The sequence below is a fragment of the Notolabrus celidotus genome, chromosome 3, assembly GCF_009762535.1.
Source record: "Notolabrus celidotus isolate fNotCel1 chromosome 3, fNotCel1.pri, whole genome shotgun sequence".
Classification (NCBI taxonomy): Eukaryota; Metazoa; Chordata; class Actinopteri; order Labriformes; family Labridae; genus Notolabrus; species Notolabrus celidotus.
In genome coordinates this window covers 17,267,036-17,280,304 of record NC_048274.1, presented here as the reverse complement: position 1 = coordinate 17,280,304, position 13,269 = coordinate 17,267,036, and the positions used below count along the sequence as shown (strand labels likewise).

General features: G+C 40.6%; 1 long non-coding RNA gene across 1 annotated transcript; it reads left to right on the top strand.

Moving 5' to 3' along the window:
* The first annotated feature begins 918 nt into the window (after positions 1 to 918).
* On the top strand, positions 919 to 2,247 carry LOC117810666. Its single transcript, XR_004630821.1, has 2 exons — positions 919 to 1,051; positions 1,898 to 2,247. It is a non-coding gene; the product is annotated as an uncharacterized LOC117810666 (long non-coding RNA).
* Positions 2,248 to 13,269: the final 11,022 nt, after the last annotated feature.

The following is a 13,269-nucleotide window of genomic DNA, read 5'->3' as shown; positions in this document are numbered from 1 at the left end:
TGCTTGTAAGCCCAGCTTTTGCGGGCATGTTGTAAAGCGATGTTATGATGAGCTTTACAGTGACCGCAGCCAAGTGTGCGTAATGCTGTGCCAGTTTGCACCTGCCTTTCAAACGTGCTAAATATAGAAGCAAATACAGCGCGCGCTATCTGCTTCAGGTTTGATAGATCACATTGCATGTGCTAAATGTTTACATTTTACAACCTTTAGTAGATGGGGCCCTCAGTGTCAAATAGCAGAGTCTCTGAAACAGAAGCTGAAGCCAGCATGTCAGAGTCTGGTGGTGTTCAACGATAAAGCTGCTGTTGAATTAAAAGAAGTTTAAAATGTTCCGTTTTTGAAAGCACTGCAGTCAATAAGTGTAACTTCTTGTAAAGACCAGAGGCTGTGTTCCTGCTGGTTTCACTCCTCTGACACTCTCCACAGCTCATCATGTTCTTACAAAGAGAGACTGCAGAGTTTTTAATAACACACAGGTTTTTCAATCACCAATGCGAGTGCATCTAATACATTGTCCTTAACTAGCGGCAGCTTTTTTATACACTTCGTCGGCGGTAATATGCTGCTGCGCGTTTTGCAAGTTCAAAGTTCAAAGTTCAGAGTCTTCTTTATTGTCAAATAAACTGCAGTATGCACTAGACATACTGAGGATTTGATATTGCGTTTCTCTCTCAGACCCTCAGTGTTGATTTGGGGGGGTGTCAGTGACCGGGTTAAGTCTGTGAAGAGGTCACTATAGGGAGAGGGGGCAAATCAGGGAGAGAGTTCAACATGCTGACTGCCTGGTGGATAAAACTGTCCCTCAGTCTGCTGGTTCTGGCCCGGAGACTGCGTAATCTCCTTCCTGATGGCAACAGGCTGAAGAGTTCTGTGAGACGGGTGGGAGGGGTTGCCTGCTATGTGCAGGGCTTTTCGGGTGAGGCGGGAAGAGTAAATGTCATGGAGGGAGGTGAGAGAGGCACCAACAATCTTCTCAGCTGTTCTCACAATGCGCTGGAGAGTCATTCGGCAGGACCCAGTGCAGGCCCTGTACCACATAATGATGTTGCTGGTGAGAATGCTCTAGATGGTGCCTCTGTAGAAGGTGCGCATGATGGGGGCAGGGGCTCTGGCTTTTCTCAGTTTGCGGAGAAAGTAGAGGTGCTGACGTGCCTTCTTGGTCAACAAGTGGACTATAGTTGGGCATAAGTTATGAATATGCTATGTATACACCCAACATTGAAAAAAAATTGATAATTCAGCGCATATCAGCATTTTAGAGGCATTTTGATACTTCGGGAAAAACACTGGCTAAATCCTCACACGTGTAAAACGTGTTTCCTGCTTTTATAATAATTAAACATATTACTCTCTATGAATGTTTCTAAAAAGTTAAAATAAAAGGCAGTTTTTTTCAGTGTGCAGTCAGTCATCACCTCTGAAACGTATCCCCACGCGATGCTTTCAGGCATTACAAATTACAATGTATAACCACAGTTTGATCTTAATTGCTTGTGATCTTGCTTGCTTTCATAGGTCATAAAAAGGCATCCCTTTTTCATCACATTATTTCAGTATTTCAGTCAGTTTCATAGCTAAGAACGCCTCACTGGGGCTCTGAGGAACAGTTGTGTTTCTCAAACCATTAAATTCAGATAGAAGGTGCACTGAAGTGCTGCAGTGTTTATCTGATTCCTGATCAGTTCAACCGCTCTGAGAGAGTGATCTGTGTGAGCGGGGAACTCATTAATGTTACAGCCTTTAAGGACTTTTGACAACAAATACGTGTGTTTGTTGTTGTGGTTTAGACTCTTGTGTTTATATGAGTGTTGTTTCCAGAGTTTCCTTTGTTGGTATTCTTTTCAGGATTTTGGGGGTTTTCTGTGGGTAAGATCTGTGTTTTGTTTCTGGGTTGCAGAGGCTGGTGGAGGTGTGGAGGTGTGGAGTGTGGAAGTGTCCCCTCTAATGACGTGCAGCTGTTTCTCATCTGTGGCAATCAGTGGCTGCTCTTAAGCTCCTGCTCTGGGTCCTGCAAGCTGCCAGTTTGTGCCAGCTTCTCAGCAGTGTCCTGGCTTTCTCCTGTGTGGAAGCTTTCATAGAAGTTTCAACTGTCTTGTGATTTTGCTCATCCTGCTTTGCTCGTCTCCACACTGCTCTCAGCAATTCCACCACCAACTATGCAACTCACCAACGTCTGAAAGAACTCTGTTTTCAGGATCCCTGTCAAGTTCACTCGGTTTTGTATTAAAATCCCCTTTACCACTTACAGTCTGCCTGAGTCTTGCTCTTGGGTCCACCTGAACTCAACATCACACTTGTGTTAGGTTATGGGTAGCTGTTGGCTGAATATAGCAGGACTGTTTTGAGTGCTACAAACCTTTCCTCCGGCACTTACAGTGTAAGGTGAGGTATAACTTCTTCTGTAGTCCAGAGAACTGTATCAAGGATGTGATTGACAGACGGGGACTCACAGGACTGGACTTCAAAGCTATACAGTACACCGCCTGTGTTATGGAGACACATAGAAACAAAGCACTAATTGAATCTGGATCAGAGCGTATCATAATATACTCCCTGCATTGCTTCCTGTCTTGTTAACGGATGGCTAAAGTTGTAATATACTGATCATACACAGCCAGCCAATTAACACAAATGCCTACTATAGCACACTGCTCTCAATTTAGAACGACAAGTAAAGTTCAAGCTCAACAAGAGCTAAGCATGGATAATTGGATATGACATTTTCATCACATTTCAGCCTGTAGATATCCTGATACTCTCCACCAACTTCAACAATGAAGAAGGCAAAAGTCACAACTTCTAATATTGTACTACAGCTTGTTGTTAAAGTTAGTTTGTAGTGATCAACAACTTATCAATGAACTTGCCCGCTCTGCTGCTGTTGCCTGGATTGCAGGACAGGATCCATTAGGTAAACACTGCCAGGCGAACTCGTATAGTCTAAGAAAATAATCCTGCAGAAGTTTGCTTTATCCAAAACAGCAAAAAAAGTAAAAGAGCAATTACAGCTCTTTTCTCATGAATCTAGGGATGATATGTCACTGGTGGCAAAAGCCCTTCATTTTGTATCTCTTATTAAAGCTTGTCACTCTCCTATTTTAGTATCTAATTTGAGACCATAGCACAGCATGGCAGCTAAGTAAATTGAGCTTTTCCAGCAGGAGTGCTTGTTTTTCATCCTTCCCAGTTGAACTTTGACCCCAAAACCTCCAGTGGGTGAAATTGAATTGTTACTTTCTCTTTTTCTCAGCACACAGTCTCCTGCCTGCATGTCAGAATTTGCAAGTGCTCTCACCCACTCTCGGCAGAGGTCAAGAAGTCATTTTCTTCTCTAAGGAATGTGTTTCTCACATCACTATTTTCATCCTAATAAACAATTCCTCCTACTGCTGCAAACAAGAGAGGAGCATTTCTTTCACTTGCCTTAATTTACACAGAAAAAAATCTCAGTACAGAGCTCTAACTCTGTCAAATCAGTGGCAGAACAAGCATTAGTGATGTTCCATGCATTAAGTGGTTGACCTTCTGTGAGATGCACTTATATCAAGGGAGCTTTATTTAATTCAAGTACAAATTCTTACCTACAGCTCTTCAATTAGTTTCTTAAGCTATAATTCAAATCCCTGCACAATATGCATAATTATCCCAAAGCTATTTTTACAGTGTTGATGCTTGAACCCGCAAAGCGTGTCTACATCTGATTAAATTGCTCTTGACTTTTTGATGTAATAATTATACCTTTCAGAGGAATGGATCGCTCACTGGAAATTAAATTGGCATTTCTGTATTCACCTGCTCTACTTCAGAAGTGTTATGTGACAGGAGTACTTTTCTGTGCAACTTTTTCCAGGTAAATCTAAATATATCTTTTTCTACCAAGTAGTCAAACTCTGCAGCGTGGCCTGGGACCCACTGCTTGAAAAGGGGAATGTCGATTCTGTCCTCGTCCAAACGTATTGGTTAATTGCACCATTGAATTCTGTTGAAGAGTATTCAAGTCCAGCAGGGGTTGCAGTTGGGGGTGATGGACAGGTCAAACAGGCACAAGATTTTTGTCAAGGAGACTGGGGTTGTTTTGAAAACTGCCTACTTTACTAGTAGTAAACACTGATTTAGCCAAATTTCAGTATGTAGTATGCAGAATGTGAGCAAAATCTGCAGTAAGCCAATTCTACCCCGATGTATTTCCACTTTGGGAACATTTCTCAGTATGCAGTGGACCAGCCTCCCTTGGGTCGCTTGGTCGTTGTTTACTTCTGCTTTCCAAAACCGAATACCAGCGAAGCCTGACCCAGCATACTGCAAACAGATGGAAAAAAACAATCATACTACATACTACCTTCAAAGCAATATGCTGTGTGCAGTACACAATGTATATTGCATTTGCAGGTAGTATGTATGTAGCAGGTCTAGGTTACAATCCTGATGTGAAAATAGTGCCATCGTTGACTTATTGTATAAAGTAACCCGTAACTAGATTTTAAAATTTTAATTGAATTGAAAATTAATTCGAATTTTATTATTGCTGATTTTACTGCTCAATAAAAAAAGTCTTAGCTTTAGCATAGTTTCTAATTCACTCAGTAATTTTGCAGGAAGTTAGTATATTTGTACCCACCCAACATTTGTACAACTGAGTCCCAAGTCTATCAGGAACCTAAGGCTACTTGTCATCATTGAAAACCTGATTCTAGAGCCATGCACCTGCTTTAGTGAACCAACAGGGGACCCTAAATTATGGCATTGGGAAGTATAGATCCACTGACAGCTTTACTTGATCTTCTTGTCAGAACATGTTTAAATTGTATGCGTGTGAAGTTTGCTGCCACATAATGAAATAGGCATGTTACAGATCACAAACAAACAAGCAAACAAAGAAGGAAACAAGAAAGTCAATCAACACTAGCTCTCGTTGGAATAACATGAACCTCAAAAGGTAATTATATCATAGTCCCAGGGTTATGAATCAGTGAGAATTTGAATATTGTTAAAGAAGCAACCATAGCAAACAGCTCCCTCAGACATAACGTGAGCGACGACAGGTATGAAAAGCAAACCTGTAAAGCTAGTTTGACATCATGTAGCTGACACTGATTTCCCAGACTGAGACGTGTAAATCATCCTCCTGTCAGAGAAGAAAACAGGAACAACAAAATGAGCTCACTTCACAGTTACGAGAACAAAGTGTCAAAAAGTTTGACATCATCCAGTTTACTGTGAAACAGGCGTCTTCCTCATGAAAGGTATAAAACAAGAATTTGACGTTGTTGGTTTATCATCTCAAGTTGTCTTGCCTGAATTCCTGCACTTGTATTTTCTTTAAACTGAAGCCAATGTCCATCATCTGAATGTGGATCTTTGAACTTTAAACCAAAGATTATGACATTGGATATTTCCCCTACTTTGATCAGTGTTGTTGTTTGAGAAAGTGATATCAGCAAAGCTTGACCTTCATTTTCCACAGTCAACTAAGTCAACCTCTGATGAAGTTGTTTTCATGTTTGGCTCTTTAAATAAAGCCTTAGTGAGGATTTATGTGCTATGGCAGATGTCTGAACGATATAATTTTGTTTCAGCTACATGCAGCTGTTATGGCTCAAAAATCTTCAGCAGTGTACAGACCTGCATGTCTGCACAGCTGTTTGAAGCAAGTCTGTTAAAGGTATGCTTTCATTAAGTTTGGTTTATGTTATTAGATTCTTGTTATCTGTCATTAAATTAAAGTGACATATTCAAATGAAGCAAGATCATAATAAAGATGTCATGAAACACAGAGGTGCCAGCTGCTCTCTTTGATTATTATGAGTTACGTTCTTCCATTGATCTCTTCTCTGTGTGAAAGGAAAATGATGTTTTAATGGCCGCTGTATAATTAATGATGATGTGAGTAACCGCTTAAAAAGTGATGATACGCCGCCATCATCATAATTACTGTGGAATTCCACTGGGAGGAGAGGCCGGAGTAAAAAGAGACGGCACACTTTTAATGTGATATCTCATTACTTTCTTTTTTTGTTGTTGTTGTTCATTTTCACACTTTAATAACGTTCCAACACAGGGAAAAATAAATTGTTGTTCCTTTTTAATATGTTCAGATAAACAGACTGTTTAAAGCAGGCACCCTTGGGATGCTACTTTCTCCTGGTTCAAAAAGCCTCGACAATTAATTCAAGTCATGTTCAGAGGTGCACTTGAAGAAACAAAACACCTACAAACAACAGTTAGAATAATCGCCTCATTAAATGGAACGCATTGTTTATAAGTGGTGTTTATATATCAAGAAAGAGATTACAGTGGCGCTTTTATAAAAGATGTTGATGGGAAAGCTCTTCTTGGAGCACGGTAAATCTACAGCCAACATTAGTAGTGTCCACACGTTATTACAGCCATGACTGTAGTGGAGCTGTCAGGGTTACTCATGATTAGATTAAGGTCTGAAATTACTTTTAAAACCCGTGTGCTATTTGCACACTACAGTTAAGCTGCTGCAACCTCATCAGCTGCTGCCATGATGGAAAATAACAACACTATTGCACTTTTGAACGGCACATTTCACTCTAAAAGACTCCTCCCTGCTCACTTGGCAAGTCAAAAGTAATATGCACTATGTGTCAAATCAAAACACTTTGAGTTTGAGCTACCACCTACGAGCTATGCAGACAGGTGCAGCTCATCAGACTGAAGTCAGGGTGTAACCAGAACACACAAGTCAGGAGAGCGAGCACTATTTCTGAGTATGCCAATTGCCAGAGACTTGTGGTTAACTAGAGCACTTGGTAAATGTGTGGAAACTGACTGCAGGCAAGTCAACGTTTTGGAAGGCTCTGGTCTAAAGGTCTTCCTCAGGTTTGCATGTTGTGACCACTCAGCCTCACTATTGCAGAGAACAACAGTTTAACGCATACACAACCTGTATGAAACAGAGAAAGCAACCAAACTCCTGAAAAGTTCTGTCCCATGCAGGGGTCACTGGACATCAGTCAGTAATCAAGTCATCTCAGAGTAAATGTACACCATATTGACACTGACTTGACATGCTCTCCTGCAAATTTCCTTGAAAAAGTAATAGAAATAAACACTGAAACCTCGACCCAGAAGTAGGAGACAGCTTCAAAACGTTTGTTCTGTGAAATACGGACCACACCGGTTTGGCAGTGCAGCATTTTTGGGAATAATAAATCTAAAAGTGAAGATCATAAATTTAATTCCATTGCATTTATTTTATTTCCAAAATCAAGACATGTGGCTGATATAAATGTAACCCACGACACCTTTGGATTACTATAAAACCAAACTTCTAAAAACAAATCACAAAAACAAAAAAAGATGTCATGTCACAAAGTGAAGCGAGCTGCTCCCTCTCCAGGCAAATACTTTGTTGCTAAAAAAACACAAAGAGAGAAAACCTTTTGAGTGTCAGAGATTCATAAAGTTACTTTGACGTCATCCAGGCTGCTCTTATTCCCCAGTCTATCCAAAACAGGAGCACACACATCATCCTCGATCAAACAGCTGTCAGACACTAAAGTAGGAAACAGGATGTACGTACAAAGAAATACAATTCTTGGCAGTAAAGAAACCCACTGCCGTGTCATTTCAGGAAAATGCTATTTAAAGCAACCAAGTTTGAAATTCTGACTTTGTGCCCTGTGGTTAGGACTGTTGTAGACGTCTCAACACAACACCAACCTCAGCTTCCCGAGGGCCCGCCTGTTTAAACTTTGCTGTGGCTGTAGCTAAGCCAAAGTCTGCTGTTGAGTCTCCTGTGCTGCAGGCTGTGAGATAGACTGTATAGAAGTGTATAAGGGGTGGACATGACCTAGCGTAAAGTCAATGCAGGACGCTTTAAACGTGCATTCTTGAACCTGCCAGCAAATCCATAGGTGGAAAAATAATTCCAACTGTATGAATCAAATGATCAGCTGATCAACTATCTCAGTAAATATTCTCCTGATGAGTTTATTAAAGCTGCTGTGAAAGGATCTTAGCTGATTATGTTACATTTTAAAAATGTTGCCTATTTTATCACATAATTATGACTTACTATGTTATTATAACTCTCATAAATGAGTCGCTGCTGCTGCTGAGGGACTACATTGCAGTGTTTGAGATTCAGTTCTTGTTGTAACATATCATTTCCGAAGCACTTGTTCGCATGGTATACATTAGGCTTTATAACACCACACAAGTCATTGTCTTGTTGTGTTTTGTGTTGCAGACCTGGCATCTTGATCTTGCACTGTAGCGTACCTGTGTCCCTCCCACTTGGCACAAGCTTGTTTTAATAAGAAACGTATTGACTTTGCCGCTCTGGGTCACATCAGCTGCTTTTAAATCAGGTTTTATCAGCGTTCCCTTTGCTCTTTTAATTAAAAGTATCCATGGCATGGCTTCTTGAGGTTCTTGGGGCGGATGGATGAATCGATGTCATGGAACGAACTTAATTACAGAACCAATGTTAAGCTAGCACGTTTCCCCTTGCACATGGACCTCACTGACCATGCCGGCTGTTTGTTCGTCAGAGAACATTATTGTTTGAATGAAAACACCACTTGAATAATAAGTAGTCATACCCATCCCTTGCAAGTGCAGCCTGTATGACCTCTTCACTGTCACTTGTAAACCCTCATGGCCCTACAACCTGCCCAGCCTATTGGGAACTGTCCTGATTTTCGCAATGAGCCACTCCAGGCCTGCCTGTGGGTTTGTGTGCATCCTGATGTCCAAATATTCTTGGTAGTTTGATGAGTGAATGAGTCCAGTTTCTTTAAAGTGTGATATTATTTTGTCTGGGGTTGGTGCTTCTCTCTCTATGTGCTGTGCTGCTGGTCTATTTGGACAGTAGCTGATGGCATGTGCTTTTAATTGTGAACGCAGCAGATCACTTCATCCAGCCCTCTTCCTCAATCCCAAATCGACCGTGTAGTAGATGATTTGTTTCGTCTTAGAGAGAGGTTGCAGTAGGAAACTTTTGTAAAGGCTTGTAAACTTTTTAAACGATGTACATGATGTTGTTAATTTAAAAACAAACCTGGTAGGTGCAGAGGAGATAATACTTTCGACTTAATACATCTTTTTCCTCCTGTTTTCTTGTTTGGGAGTTCAGCTCGGTCTTTGTCTTTTTTAAATTTATCTTCATTGAAGTAAGACAGCTTGGGGTAATTACAGTCTCCCTGAAGATGTTTAATAAATCAAAGATGTGGACAACAGATCCTCAATTGTTTGGTGTTTCTAAGGAGTGAAAAAAGGAGAGGGTCACATATGTCACGCTCTGGTTTTCCTCTGAGTCAGACGTAACAGTAGTTAAAGAAACACATGCTGAACTCAAGGCTTGAAAAGGTGTGTTTAACAAATGTCCCTTTCTTTAAAATAGTCTAGACAAGAGGCCAAATTATTTATTTATCTTAAAATGTGACCTGATATCTGTTACTATCCATTTAGTATCAACAAGACCTCTACTTGGATCAAACTTGGTAAAGATAGCCAGCAAAGGTGAGAAACTTTCCATTTGGTGACATCAGGCAAATCGCCAGAATAATAGGACTCCATATCAGGAAGCCTTCAGAGCTGTGGAAGATGCAGCAGAGCTAATCCATCATGGCAGCCGTGAGACAGTGGAGAGTGAAATCAACCTGAACTGTGACAGGTGCCGAGGTGGGGGTTAAGTGACTGAAACATCCAGTGGATAGAGTGAAAAATAAATGTGTTTACTCTGTTTTATGCAGACTCCTTTTTAGCTTTCATCATACAGTGAGGTCGATCATGCTGATCGCCATGTAAACTTTAACATTTTAGCAATCCTGTTAAATTACAAAGAGTAGTGTTGACCTGAACTGCAGAGCACGTGAGGAAAACTAAGCACTGCATAATCTAATATTAATCTGGGATCAGAGTTGATTCATTATAAATGTAATGATTCCAATGAATCAGAGAAAATGTGCACATTATTGTGAGAGCATGTGCAGTCGTGCTTCTAAAGTATCTTTTCTGTGAATTACTTCTCTGTATTTTTTAACTGCTGGGTACTATTTCCAATGTCCCCCAGAGTCTATTAGCACTCAGTTTCAATTAGCAGTGCTCTAATCGATGTTGACACAGAATCTACTCCATTTGCAAATTCAGGAAGCTCACTTCTTCACATGAGCAGGAATGTGTCGTCGGGAGCCACAGCAGATGCTTTTGAGATTCACTGCGACAGCACAGATACCAGATGGCCTGTAGAGTCTGACCCACATCTAAGTAAGAGGCTATGGTTAGAGGCTCCAAGTCGTGACAGAACTTGCAAAGAGCCATTCACATTCAAAGCAAGCAGCACAGCAGGCTCAGCCACAGCACTGACTTTATTGCCTTTGCAATTACCTGCCTGGTACTGGAAGTAAAATTGGACATTTAGTGCTTGATTGGAGGAGAGATTTGTCTTAACTTGTTCAATCTGGTTTAAAAAGTTCCAGGAAGGTTGGGAAATGCTCTGAATACTTGATGCATCGAGTGAAAAAAAGGTTTCAGCTTAAATCAAAAGTTACCATGGAGTAAGAAAAGAGTTATTTCGTTTGTACTTTACATTACGTTTGTAATTTTATGGAAAACATAAAAAATGTTGATGAGTCATTCAGCTCTGAGGGTTGCACTAATTTTCTCTCTAAAACTTTTTATAATTTTTGTCCCCCATCAAGTGTACTGTTCATGCTAATCAATATCTCAGACAAGTCCTTCCTCAGGTTTCTTGTGTTCAAATAAACCATAAATATATGTCAATCAAAAAGCTTTAGCTTAGGCTAAATGAGCTGACAATTGCCTGAGTCAGGCTAGCTTCCTCATGAGTCATTGGCCTTTCAGCTGGTTCCTGGTGAGGCTCGAAGGGGGCAGCTTGTGGATTCAAAAAGGGCTGGTATTCAGTGTATGGGCTGTCAGGTGGAATTTTGGGCTCAATTTCTTCACAACCCTCCAAACCTTCAAAATTATGGTTAAGCTCTAACACGAGCTGCTGCTACTTTAACTTCGCTATCTGCTTGAAGCTGTTCCAACTTTATTTTCTACTCCTCAAGTTTAACCTTCATTTCAGCCTCCCTTTGCCTGATTTCTGCTAACATTCGAGTTTCCTTGAATTTCCATTCACTCTCCAGTCTATCAAGTCTCGCTTGTTGGGCATGTAGCACTTGAGTAGCTTTTGCTTGCTCAACCTTTGCTGCAAGTTCTGCCTCTGCATCTGCACGTTTACTAGAGGCCCTTGAGGTAGCACATGATTGACTGTCAGCTCCTTGCGATGACTTTGAGATCACTGTTTCTGTGTTTGTTTTCCCAAAGATAGATCCATACTTATCCCTTTTCAGAGCCATCCTCACTCTCTCCTTCTCCAGCTGGTCGTTAAAAACCTGGCCCATATTCTCCTGTCTTTTGTTGATCAGGTCACAAAACTCAGTTGATAAAGTGCTGCATGCATCCATTTTCTTTGCAATCTCTGGAGTGGTAGTTTGTTTAGGTCTAATGATCTCATACTGTTGACACACTATTTCATGTCTGGATTTAATATCCTTTTGAATTTCATCCAGGTCCTCAGGTGAGCAGGAAGTCTTTAGTTTGGCTCTACTATCTTTTGCTATAGTCTTCCATGATTCATAGGCTTTGTTAAAGGCTTTCTCAATTTTCTTTGTTTCTAGTTTATGCAACTCTAGGCCTTTTTCTGTTAAAGTTCTTTCACGAGAGCTAGACCTCACCTGTGGTGTATCTGCAGGATCTGTTTCTTCAGCATCTGATACCATTTTGTTGCCCTATTTGTATCTATTTTAAATAGAAAAAACCTGGAAGTGGGTTTATATCTGAACACAAATTATATTAGAGGTGGCTTCAACGATACAGACTAAACACTTTCACCACTCATATCAGACATTTACAAACTGTGAACACATCAAGGTCAGTAAATGGTGACAACACAAAATGCCAAACACACTTATAGTAATTTGCTCCACAACAAATATTGCTAGGTCAGAATATGAGAATAAACGAAAAACTGACCATAGCTGCTTTAGCAGACCCTTTAGTAAACAATTATCAGCTCCAACATTAACACAAACGAGTAACACATTTGAAAACTCTCATTTCATTGTTTAAAAATATGACAGCATTTGATCCCTTTAAATGTCCAGCCTCATTTAATTAAATGAGCAGATGACTTAATCGTCACACAGAGTTCAGCAGTTCATGTTTTTTCTCCTCTGGGTAAATTTTACCCTCCGCCGAGTGAAAGTCTCTGATTGAAGCGGCATCCAAATGTTTGTGTGCAGGAGGTCAATTACCTTAACACCGTAGCGTACGGCTCCGACGTAGCGTCAGTTTCACTGTTACAGCCTTTGGTAAATGATGAGACGTTGAGGTCGACAGGTGCAATATATTTATTTATCTCAAGCACGCACCGTGAAACTAAAAGCAAACAAAGAACATTTTAATTCATAAATCATCCCACACCATTACGTTTCTCGTATAAAAATAGATTCACTGTGATTTAAAAACAGACATACCTCGCTTCGCCTACCAAGGGTGCAAAACATTTAAGCTTGGAGAACCATCTCGACCATGGATCACTACGAGGCCTCCCCGACTGCACACACGCCACTCGCACAGATCCCTGTTGCTGCTCTGCCCGATCACAGCTGCTGCTCCGCTGCTGATCAGCTGTGATCAGCTGTGATCCTCCGATCAGCTGATTGTGCAGAGATGCCGCCCGTGCATTTAAACTCTCTGAGCAGTTCCGGGGTATCTACTTCCAACCCGGAACATTTAACATTTAATTTTAACTTAATTTAATTGCCGTTTCTGGCCACTTACACATACCATTTTCTTTTGAAATAGCAATACATTCAGAAAACTTTCCTGCACAATGGCACTTAATGCTTAGCTTCGAACCAACATGACTCCTCTTTTCAAGTTATTGTCTGCTTTAAGACTCTAAGGCCTCACAACTCAAAATTGGTTTCAAGACTTTATCAAATGTTTCAATCTGTAAAGCAACATTTCACTCTCTGAACACTTCTACTTGTTTAATATCTGTATTTCTTATCTCAGCCAGATAATTTAACGTTGACTCTTCCACAGTGTAATACTGCTGCTGTGCTGTCCTCTCTGATCTACTGAGGGGAGGAAAGTGTATACACACAGATTAAAGTGCAATAGAGTCCAAGTCAAGAAAAAACACACTCTTTGGACACTATGGCTTTATTTATTTTCTTAGACAATTCAAATAAAAGTGCAATGGACACACGTCTGTGTGTGTTC